General features: G+C 47.0%; 1 protein-coding gene across 1 annotated transcript in view; it reads right to left on the reverse strand.

Moving 5' to 3' along the window:
• Positions 1–12,821, reverse strand: part of LOC144695640 (proline-rich transmembrane protein 1-like) — a 75,863-nt gene that overhangs the window by 35,555 nt on the left and 27,487 nt on the right. The gene's annotated exons all lie outside the window — the stretch shown is intronic.

Genomic DNA, 12,821 nt, shown 5'->3' on the forward strand with positions numbered 1-12,821 from the left:
GTGTCCCGGCGAACATTTATCCCTCAACCAACAGCGTTGAAATATATTATTTGGTATCACATTTCTGCTGTGCGCAAATAGGCTGCCACATTTCATCCAGTATGACACACGTCAAAAGTGCTTCACTGACTGTAAAGATCTCTGTGATGCCCTAAGGAAAGAAAGGTGCTCTATAAACCCAAGATCGCTCTTTATCTCTCGGACAATTGGCATTTTTCTGAGGCTGACAATTTTAGTCCTAATTAGTGCCAAAACCAGGTCAGTTTTATGCTGGGAACCTGCGCTTACCAGGAACTGGGTCAAGGCTGCTCAAACTCATTTTACACAGGACTCCTACAGAGATTAAAAGCAAAATACTGAGGATGCTGGAAAACTGAAATAAAAACAGAAACTGCTGGAAATACTCAGCAGGTCTGGCAGCATCTGTGGAGAAAGAAACAGAGTTAATGTTTTTGAGTCCCTTCTTCAGAACTGCAGGAAGGTTGAAGTGTGATGGGTCTTATGCCATTGAAAGAGGGGAGGGGGAGGATGAATAAAGGAAAAGGTCTGGGATAGGCTAGAGGGCGGGAGAGATTAAATGACAATATGTCATGGAACAAAAGGCAAAGGGAGTGGTAATGTTTGTAGCAAATTGATAAAGCATTTGTCCAGAATGAGTGTGAATGGCAGAATAATGAGGTCTGTCTAAAAGCAAAAACATGAAAAACAGGATTAAGACAGATACATGGCAAAAAAAAATAATCAAAATGGGGGAAGAGTTCATGGTCTGAAATTGTTGAACTCAAGAGTCCAGAATGCTGTAAAGTGCCTAATCGGAAGATGAGGTGCTGTTCCGCGAGCTTGCCTTCAGCCTTCAGCTTCATTGGAACAGTGCAGCTGGACAGGGATGTGAGCGAGAGAGCAAGGTGGTGAATTAAAATAACAAGCAATCGGAGGCTCAAGCTCTCACTAAGCAGAGGTGCTCCATGAAGCATTCAATCAATCTGGGCTTGGTCTCCCTAGTGTAGAGGAGATCACATTGTGAGCAGCAAATACGGTAGACTAGATTGAAAGAAGTACACGTAAATCACTGCTTCACCTGGAAGGAAAGTTTGGGGCCTTAGACAGTGAAGAAAGAGAAGGAAGAAGGGCAGGTTTTACACCTCTTGTGATTGCATGAGCAGGTGTCGTGGGAAGAGGACGAGCTGTTGGGTGTGACTGAGGAGTGGACCCGACTCCATTCCATTCCCCCAGTTTCTCCTTCTCCGTCACATCTGTTCCGATGATGCAATCTTCCACAACATCACTCAATATGTCTTTCTTTTCTGTCATTCACATTCACTCTGGATAAATGCTTTGTTTCTTAACTACAACCATTACCACTCTCTTTTCCTTTTGTTCCATGACATACTTGTCATTTAATCTCTCCCACCCTCTACCCAATCCAAACCTTCCCTTTTGCTCTTCCTTCCCCCTCCCCCTCTTTCTATGGCCATCACACCAGCCTTCCTTCAGTTCTGAAGGAGTCATATTTGACTCGGAACTCTGTTTTAATTCTGTTTCTCTCTCAACAGAACCTGACAGACCTGCTGGGTATTTCCAGCGCTTTTAGTTTTTTACCTCCTTCAGAGAACGCCTGCCCCAGAAATAGACAGGGCTGAAACCTAAGTCTCATCGCTAATGAAAGGACAATGTGCCAAGCACATTGAACCATGCGTTCCCCCCTCCTCCAAACAAGTCTTTAACCTGAACACCACTTTACCAAATTCTGTTGCAATCTTAACTAGCTTCTACAGTTAAGTGCCAGTGTCAACTATGGCTCAGTTGGTAGCATTCAGTGCTATTGAGTCACCAAATTCTGAGTTCAAGTCCTGCTTAAGGACTAAAATCCAGGCTCACACTCAAGTGCAATACCAAGGGATCATTGTACTGTTGGTGGTGCTGCCTTTCAGATGCTAAACTGAGGCTCCATGTGCCTGCTCAGGTGGATGTGAGTGATACCATGGGGCTCCTTCAAAGAAGAGCAGGCAAGTTCTCCCTGGTGTCCAAGCTATGGATTATCCCTCAATCAACATCACAAAAACTGGTCATTGTCACATTGCTGTGTATGAATTGGCGCCACGTTTCCTTTATTGCAACATTGAGTACACTTCATTGGCGATAGAGTGCTTTGAGATGTCCAGTGGTTGTGAAAACTGCTATACAAATGCAAGTCTTTTGAAAAGCAACCAGTTGCTCCTTTTTCTGTCCTATCTGTTTATTCCCCAGTGCTTCTGTTGTGGCCATGCATCATCCTCACTTCCCATAGTTCAAAAGAGTTGAGGCTTTCTCAAATTAAATATCTGGAGCTGGAAACTGGTGCTATTTATCAATTCTGTGCTGCTGCCTCAGTCATTCTTCACAACACCCAGCTGATGCCCATGTTCCGTATGCAGGCTGTATAATTTGCTTCTTTCAGTTGAAAACTATAATTACTGCCTGCCCTGCGTGCTATCCATTTTAACCCATCGAAGAGTCTAGATACAGTTTTGTACCAAAAGGAAAATAGAAGGACAAGATGCATTTTTTTCCCCTAATCTCCCTCAGAATTTGAATTCCTCTTTGAATCATTTCAGGATCTCATGGGCCAGACATTAACTGGAACTAAAGGATTGGGTGAGCCATCAGCTACGCTCTACTCCAATGACCTAACACCAGATTAACACCATGACACAATGCAAGGTCTGCCAATTAGAACACACAAGAATACAAGAAATAGGTGCAGGAGTAGACCATACGGCCCGTCAAGCCTGCTCCGCCATTCAATACCATCATGGCTGACCTTGGGCTTCAACTCCATTTTCCAGCCCACTCCCCATATTCTTTAATTCTCTGAAAGACCAGGGAATTAATGGGTATGGGGAGCAGGTCACAGTCTTAAATGTATTCAACAATGGAGCATCCACAACCCGCTGGGATAGAGAATTCCAAATGTTCACAACCCTTTGAGTGAAGTAATTTCTCCTCATCTCAGTCATAAATGATCGGCCCTTTATCCTGAGACAGTGTCCCCGTGGTTTAGATTCCCTGACCAGTGGGAACAATCTCTCAGCGTCCACCCTGTTGAGTCCCTTCAGAATTTTGTATGTTTCAATGAGATCGCCTCTCATTCTTCTAAACTCCAGAGAATTTAAGCCCAATTTACTCAGCCTCTCACCTAAGGACAACCTCCTCATCCCAGGAACCAATCTAGCGAACCTTCGCTGTACCACCTCCAATGCAAGTATATCCTTTCTTAAATGTGGAGATCGAAACTGCACAGCACTCCAGATGACACTCTTGGCATTGAACCTCATGCATTGACTGAGCCCAGTCATCAAAATACCTGGCATAGAGGATAGGATCCTATCATTATCTGGCCAGCCAGATATTTTTATGACGAAAAATCTTGTGGGCTATGGAGAGGCCACAACAACCTCAGTGCTCCATAATGCAATTCACAAGGCCGGCACTTGAGCCAGGTATGTCAATTTGCAAAAAACATTGACCACATTTGTGGTCATTATAACCTCCCTGAGTCAGAGTGTGCCTCATTAGGGTAAGAATGGTTTTGGGATCAAATATTGTTTCAGAGTGCAGGATCTTTGGTTTCATTAATGGAGGTATACACCACAAAAGCAAGGGAGGTATACTAAATCTTTATAAAAGCCTGGTTAGGCCTCAACTGGAGTGTTCAGTTCTGAGCATCACACTTTGGGAATGAAGGACTTGGAGAGGGCACAGAGGAGATTTGCTAGAATGGTTCCAGGAATGCAGGTCTTCAGTTACATACAGAGATTGGAGAAACTAGGATTGGTCACCTTAGAGAAACAACAACAACAACAACTTGCATCTTTATAGCACCTTTACAGTAGTGAAATGGCCGCTAACAGGAGCATTATCAGGCAGAATTTGACACTGAAACACAGAGGGGATATTAGGGCAAATGAACAAAAGCTTGGTTAGGGAGGTAGACTTTCAGGAGCACCTTAGGAGAGAGAAGTAGAGACCTGGTTAAGAGAAGAGAAGTTTAAGAGGAGATTTGATAGAATTGTTCAAAATCATGGCAGAAGAGTCAGTAACCAAAGGTCACAGCTTTAAAGTGATTAGCAAAAGAACTAGAGGCGGCCGACATGAGGGAACAATTTTCAACAGAGCGAGTTGTTATGAACTGGAATGTCCTGCTTGAAAGAGTGTGGAAGCAGATTCAGTAGCAACTTTCAGAAGAAAACTGGATAAATACTGGAAGAGAAAAGTATATAGGGCCTTGAGAAAAGAGCAGGGGAATGTAATTAATTGGTTAGTGCTACCACAGGCACAATGGGTTGAATGGCCTCCTTCTGCGCTATATCATTCTATGGATCTATCATTAAGTTAGTGACTCAATGAATTCCTTTCCTAAGGCACAGCAATCTTACAATATATTCAAAAATCCAATGCTTGCACACACTTACTATCGATAGAACAATATTCCCAGTTGTGTTTTATCATATTTATGTATAACTTTTCCCAATATAAATTCCAGTGTTGGCACTTATAATGGAAACTGCCCACGCTTCTCATTGGTGATGCAATAGTACCTCAGTTTTACATTTCCTAGCTTCTTGATCACCATTGCACAGAAATAGCTTATTAAGAAAAAATACATCTTCTCCCCTGGTTAGCATTTACCACCTACAACCTGACTTTACGTAAAGACTCCTCTTGCTCTTGATTTTGCAAAAGGGAATGCCATGGAATATGGACTAACAAAATATTAAAAGTGCGATGTATAATATGCTTCTAATAAATATCACACTTGCTTCCTGTCCCACTTCAACCATCACACTTCAGGTGTCACATCCGGGACATCACACAAATAACATTCGCACCACACGAGTGCCAGGCAATGACCATCTCCAACAAAAGAGAATCTAACCATCACCCCTTGACGTTCAATTACATTACCATCACTGAATCCCCCACTATCAAGATCCAGGGATTACCATTGACCAGAAACAGAACTGGACTAGCCATGGCTACAAGAGCAGGCCAGAGGCTAGGAAACCTGTGGCAAGTAATTCACCTCCTAACTCCCCAAAGCCTGTCTACCATCGACAAGGCACAAGTCAGGAGTGTGATGGAATACTCTCCAGTTGCCTGGATGAATGCAACTCCAACAACACTCAAGAAGCTTGACACCATCCAGGGCAAAGCAGCCCACTTGATTGGCACCCCTTCCACAAGCATTGACTCCCTCCACCACGGACGAACAGTAGCAGCAGTGTGTACCATCTACAAGATACACTGCAGAAACTCACAAGCCTCCTTAGGCAGCACTTTTCAAACCCATGACCACTACCATCTAGAAGGGCAAGGGCAGCAGATACATGGGAACACCACCACCTGGAAATTCCCCTCCAAGCCACTCACCATCCTGATTTGGAAATATATAACCGTTCCTTCACTGTCGCTGGGTCAAAATCCTGGAACCCCCTTCCTAACAGCACTGTGGGTGTACCTATGCTGCATGGACTGCAGAAGTTCAAGAAGGCAGCTCACCACCACCTTCTCATGGGCAATTGCCCAGAATGAAAAAATAGTAAAAACTGGAAAATAAGAATACTGGTCTGAAATGTTCTTGTATAGCTTAAAATGGAACACCAGTAAAAACTGAGAAATAAGAGTACTGGTCCGAACTGTTTTTTCTTTCTGGGTAAAGATGGGTAATAAATGTTGGCCTAGCCAGTGATGCCCATATCCTGTAAATGAATTAAAACAAACACCGAAACCCGGTTCACTGTAAGCAATAGAGTAGGACATGTGTTGCTATTGAATAAATGGACATTGATCACTACTTTTTAACACATTCAAATTAGAAAAATATTACAAGCTGTTTTAGGCTATGGTGCATTTGGCATTGAACCTTCTCCTCTTTGAGTGCCATGTAATCATGTCTTAAATCCACAAAAGCAAACTGCACTTCCCTCATGTACCAGGCATGGCTAGAAGGGTATCATTATTGTCTCTGAGTCAGAAGGTCCTGGGTTCAAGTCCAAAGGTTTGACCACATATGTAGCTCAACTCATGCTGTGTAGTACAGAGGAAGGGCTACACTGTCAATGGAGCTGCCTTTTGGATAAGGAGCCAAACCAAGCCTGCCTGCCTGCCCTCTCAGGTGGATGTAAATGACGCCCTGGCACAATTTAAAGAAGGGCAGGAGAGTTCTTCCCAGTTTCCAAGACCAATATCCATCCTACAGCCAACATCACTAAAACACATTATCTGTCCATTATGTTTGTGGGACCTTGTTGTGCAGAAATTGGCTGCCATGCTTCCCTACATTACTACAGTAACTACACTGCACTGAAAAGAGCTTTGGAACATCTCAAGTCATGAAATGCGTTATAATAAATGCAAATCTTTCTTTTTGTTTCCTGCAAGGGCACAGGTTCTTCTTCAACCTTGGCCAGGGAGAGAAATCATGGGCCCTGGTGCTTCTCCTGTTCCCAGGTCCCTTTTTGAACCCCCACCTCCCCTGGAAACCTCCCCCTCAACCACGCATGTTATTTTTTCTTAGAATCATAGAACCATAGAACACTACAGCACAGAAAACAGGCCATTCGGCCCTTCTAGTCTGTGCCGAAATATTATTCCGCTAGTCCCATTCACCTGCACCTAGTCCATAACCCTCCAGACCTCTCCCATCCATGTATCTATCTAATTTATTCTTAAAACTTAAGAGTGAGCCTGCATTTACCACGTCAGATGGTAGCTCGTTCCACACTCTCACCACTCTCTGAGTGAAGAAGTTCCCCCTAATGTTCCCCCTAAACCTTTCCCCTTTCACCCTAAAGCCATGTCCTCTCGTGTCCTTTCGAGATTCACCAATTATACAAACATACGAACATATAGATTAGGTGCAGGAGTAGGCTATTTGGGCCCTTGAACACTAATCTGCTTGTGTTTCAAGTTCCAAATTCCCTTCTACCCCCAATAACCTTTGATCCTCTTGCCTAACAAGAATCTATCTACGATAAAAGCAAAAAACTGCGGATGCTGGAAATCCAAAACAAAAACAAAAATACCTGGAAAAACTCAGCAGGTCTGGCAGCATCTGCGGAGAGGAGCACAGTTAACGTTTCGGACTCGAAACGTTAACTGTGCTCCTCTCCGCAGATGCTGCCAGACCTGCTGAGTTTTTCCAGGTATTTTTGTTTTTGTTAAGAATCTATCTACCTCTGCCTTAAAATATTCAGTGGCCCTGCATCCATGGCCTTCAGGAGCAGAGAGTTCCAAAGTCACACAACCCTCTGAGAGAAAAAAATTCTTCTCATCCCTGTCCTATAACGGCAACCCCTAATTTTAAAACAGTGCCCCCTAGTTCTGGACTCACCCACAAGAAGAAACATCTTTTCCACGTCCACCCTGTCAAGACCATTCGGGATCTTATATACTTCAATCAAGTCACCCCTCACTCTTCTAAACTCCAGTGGAAACAAGCCCAGCCTGTCCAACCTATCCTCATAAGACAACCCACTCATTCAAGGCATCAATCTAGTAAACCTCCTCTGAACCGCCTCCAATATATTTATTAATTCACCAAATAATCACCGAAAGGTCCTAAGAAAATGATAATGCCCACAGTTGGCACCTGGTTACAAATATCGCTTGCCTGATATACATGCAGCATGGGCCATTAATATTAAGAGCAGTAACTATGTAATGCAGTGTTAGTTTGAGCCCTATAGGTGATCCCATTATGACTATTAAGCAAACCAGAAAGTACAAATTTTACTTTAACAGTGTCGTGCAATATTGTTAATTTGACAGGAAAATATTCCATTAGCTATTTATAACACTGCACAGATGATAACTCTGATTTCACTGACTGCCTCATTAATATGTTCTGTACATTGCACCATACACGGTGAGAGTAAATTCATAAAGTACTGCAGATATTGGAAATCTGAAATGAAAACATAGGGCAGAATTTTCTGCCTGTTAAGTGGACGAGCCCGACCCAATCTTCGGTGGGCGGGGAGCCGATCCCCGCCGGAGAAGCGGGCCCCACCGCCATTTTACGTGGGCGGGCCAATTAAGGCCCGCCCAGCATGACGCCCGGCGGGAAGCACTATGCACTCCCTGTGTGGGCAGGGGGGGATTCCCCAAAAGCCAGAGTGCGCTCTTTCGCGCATGTACACGAAAGAACGCACATCTCCCTGAGGCTAAGTGCTGCCTCAGGGAGATCGCTGACACTGCCAAAAATATTAAAAATAGAAAAAAAAATCCCTAACATGCCCCCCACCTCATGTGATAATGTTACATGAGTTGGGACATGTTCATAATTTACATGATAACTTTGTTAAAATTTTTAAAACCCTGCATGAAACCTCATCCCGCTGCTGGATGAGGTTTCATGTTTTCTCTATTCCCCGCCGGGGCTCTTGGCCTGCCCGCCAATCTTAAGGTTGGATGGGCAGGTCCTTTAATTGTTTAAATGACCCTGTCAATGGCCTCAAGTGGCCATTGACAGGTCAGCGGGCCCACAGCTGATTTTGCTGCGCCCCCGCCTTCCTGAAAATTTAAATGGGGCGGGGTGACGTCGGGGATTCTGACTGACGTCATCCCGCGTCATTTTATGTGTAGACCAGCAGGCCCCACCCCCTGCTCACCGAGTGCAAAATTCTGCCCATAAAGTGCTGGGAAACCTCAGTGGGTCAGGCAGTATCTATGGAGGGAAACAGAGTTAACGGCTGGGATTTTTCCCTTTGGCTGGTCCGTCAAATTTTCCATCCCACCTTGGATGGGGCTAGAAAATTCTGCTCAATGTTTCAGGCGTTGACTGTTCATCAGAACAGTAAGTTCATATTTCGGGGAACAATTCAATATTTGCAACCCACATTGCAGGAAAACTGTCAGATTTTGTTTTATGTATTTCGACTACCTGTTCTGTAGAGAAAAAAAGACCATCTCCATGCTGCAGCTCGCATTGTTTCACTGCTGGAGCATTGTAGAAGGGAAAGAGGGAGAGAGGGAGGGGGAGAGGGGGGCAGTCCCATTTACTTGATGCTGCCTGAGCTCCCTCCTTCCTCCCCAGAGAGGAACAGCCAATGATGGCGGCTCACTGCTTCACTTCTGCCCGCTTGACCCCTCAAGTGGCTGATGGCATAAGGCCGTACTTCTCAAAGAGAGGGAAAGAAGGAAGCCAGCCAGGCGGAGCCAAAACCTGCTGCCGAATGGGAAAGGAGGGATGGATGGAAGAGCTGCTGAAGATGTATAATGTATCCCTTAAACAGAACCCCCACCCCTCCAGCCACCTCGGAAAACTGGCTCTGTGTCCCCACTCCACGGTGTCCCCCTCCCACTGGGATCAGAAAACAAAAGCAGTTTGTGGAGAGGGCAGTAGTCCCAGTATTGGCTCCCTGGAGCCAGCCAGAGAAACCTGGCCTCAGGCTCCACCTGGGAGCCTCTCCTGTCCTGCTTTAACCCCACTCCAGTTTTTTCTCTCTTGTCACTGGCTCTGTCTATAATAGTTCCTAGGCGTTTGGCTTTCAACTGCAGTCGGAATCTGGGTGGAGTCAGCACTTTACCCAATGGACACTATGTCCACATTGTAATAATTCATGCACTGGATTCTCACCCACCTCAATCAAAATGAGACATTCTCAACCACTCATTCAAGTCTACAGGAACCTTGCGGCTGCATTGAGGACAACCCAGGTTCAGGCTGTGTGAACTACACTGTGGCAGCTTGAGGTGTTCCCATCGTTCGATAGACTGCGCATTCCCCACCCTTGCTCCTTGTTGGTCACACTGATGAGTACACAGTAGCATTGTACCCTTGAGTGTGTTCAAAGAATTACTGGGTTACCACTCTGCCACCTGTCTGCCAGGTGCCCAGGCTGTTGACGACGTACAAAAACCCAGGGACGGGATTATTCTAACATTCAAACAGAATATTGACTCTACTGTATCAGCTAGCAAGTTGGAGGCAAGGCAGGACTTGGGAACCTTTGAACAAATGAACAGTGTGCAGCAGGATTATTTCTTCAGCAAAATGCAATAAAGTATACCTAACACAAATTAGATGCACAACATCAAGCCCAGTTACTTACAGAATTGCTAGGCTCCAGGTGTGATTGGTGAGGGAATGGCCCAATCATATCCACTCTGGCTGGATTAAGTCACCAGTTGCCACTATTTCGAGCCTTTAATATTGGGTGTGAGGGCGCCTGTCTGCAGAGATCAATAAAGGCAGCTCCTCCTGATGGTAGAAAATCGAAGCAGCACCCTACCATTCCAAAGGGTAAGAGTCCTCCGCCACGAGACACCATTGTCGAGGGACTGGATATGGGGTCGACTTCAAGACCTCAGAGAAGAGGTTGGGAAGGTAAGGGCTTTTGGGTAGTCGGAGGGAATGGGGTGGGGGTAAAGTAAATGCGGAGGCACTTACCTTATCCTCCAGCAGCCTCCAGTAGAAAGCAGCATACAAGCCCGGCAACAGTCATATAGAAGTCACAAGGAGGTAGGCAAGAAAAGGAAGGACTGAAGAATATGGCAGGTCCTACTGGGCTAATGATTCAGAACAGCAGCAATCATTGGCTGAGTAGCCTGTCAACTGGGATGGTCTACCTACCTGACTGGCTGCTTTGGACACTGACCATCCAGAATCTCAGACTACTTGGTCAATGAGCCCACACCTAGACCCCGGGCCTGGTGATTGGCTCCGCCTGCGCTTCTCTCTCTTGGGCCCGGGTGATTGGCAATGCCTGCACCCCTCTCTCCCAGGCCCCAGTGATTGGCACCCTCTGCACCCCTCTCTCCCGGGTCCCGGCGATTGGCACCGTCTGCACCCCTCTCTCCCGGGTCCCGGCGATTGACACCATCTGCATTCTCTCTACTGGGCCCCGGTGATTGGCACCATCAGGACCCCACTCTCCCGGGTGCCGGTGATTGGCACCATCAAGACTCCTCTCTCCTGGGTGCCGGTGATGGGCACCGTCTGGACCACTCTCTCCCGGGCCCCAGTGATTGGCACCATCTGGACCGCTCTCTCCCAGGCCCCAGTGATTGGCACCGTCTGGACCACTCTCTCCTGGGCCCCAGTGATTGGCACCATCTGGACCGCTCTCTCTCGGGTCACGGTGATTGGCACCATCTGCATCCCTCTCTCTCGGGCTCCGGTGATTGGCACCAACTCGACCTCGCTCTCTCGGGCCATGGTGATTGGCACCGTCTGCAACTTTCTCCCCTGGGCCCGGGTGATTGGCACATCTGCACCTCTCTCTCCTGGGCCCGGGTGATTGGCACATCTGCATCCCTCTCTCTCAGGCCATGGTGATTGGCACCATCTGCAACTCTCTCCCCTGGGCCCGGGTGATTGGCACATCTGCACCCCTCTCTCCCAGACCCCAGTGATTGGCACCACCTGCACCCCTCTCTCTCGGGCCATGGTGATTGGCACCGTCTGCGACTCTCTCTCCTGGGCCCGGGTGATTGGCACCATCTGCAACCCTCTCCTCTAGGCCCAGGTGATTGGCACCGTCTGCACCACTCTCTCCCAGGCCCCAGTGATTGGCACACCTGCACCCCTCTCTCCCGGGCCCGGGTGATTGGCACCGTCTGCACCCCTCTCTCCCAGGCCATGGTGATTGGCACCACCTGCAACCTCTCCCCTGGGCCCGAGTGATTGGCAACACCTGCACCCCTCTACCCTGGGCCCGGGTGATTGGCACCGTCTGCAACCCTCTCTCCCAGGCCCGGGTGATTGGCACCATCTGGACCCCTCTCTCCCGGGCCTGGGCGATTGGCACATCTGCAACCCTCTACCCTGGGTCCGGGTGATTGGCACTGTCTGCACCCCTCTCTCCTGGGCCTGGGTGATTGGCACGTCTGCACCCCTCTCTCCCAGGCCCCAGTGATTGGCACAACTGCACCCCTCTCTCCCGGGCCCAGGTGATTAGCACATCTGCACCCCTCTCTCCTGGGCCCGGGTGATTGGCACGTCTGCACCCCTCTCTCCTGAGCCTGGGTGATTGGCACCATCTGCACCCCTCTCTCCCGGGCCCGGGTAATTGGCACGTCTGCACCCCTTTCTCCTGGGTCCCGGCATTTGGCACTGTCTGCACCCCTCTCTCCCGGGCCCCAGTGAATGGCACATCTGCACCCCTCTCTCCCGGGTCCCGGCATTTGGCACTGTCTGCACCCCTCTCTCCCGGGTCCCGGCATTTGGCACTGTCTGCACCCCTCTCTCCCTGGCCCGGTGATCGGCACCAATGGCACCCCTCTCTCTTTCTACAGCACAGCCTGAAACAATGGATCAGGATCTCCGTGCACCAGTGGTGTCCCACAGGAGAAGAAAAATTATTTCACCAAGGGGACCTGACCTCTCATGATGTAATTAAAAATGGCAAAACTTAAAAGGTCACAAAGTAATTTCATTTAGATAAAATACAAAATAACCAGATTCATTAAAAGTGTAATTGGAATTGAAGTCAACTGTTTAATATTTATGAAATCTAACCTTGTTATGGCGCAGACATTAATGTATCAAGCTTACCAAGTACCTCATACTAATTGAACTTCTGCAGAATAAAATTAAAAACAGGAGTCACACACTAAATTGATGACAACCACCTGAAGATACAGTATTCCAGAATCTATCAGTCTATGCTTTGTAGTTTAGTTTTTATGTATTAACCATGATTAGGAAATAATACTCTGAAATCAGCTTGTAGCCACTTCCCACTTTCAGATTTGAAAATTAAAGTGACAAATATATTAGTATGATAATTTCCCAACTCCCACCCTTTTGCCTGTCATTCTGGTCCCTTGTTCTGCAT

Source organism: Cetorhinus maximus, chromosome 21 (assembly GCF_964194155.1).
Source record: "Cetorhinus maximus chromosome 21, sCetMax3.hap1.1, whole genome shotgun sequence".
NCBI lineage: Eukaryota > Metazoa > Chordata > Chondrichthyes > Lamniformes > Cetorhinidae > Cetorhinus > Cetorhinus maximus.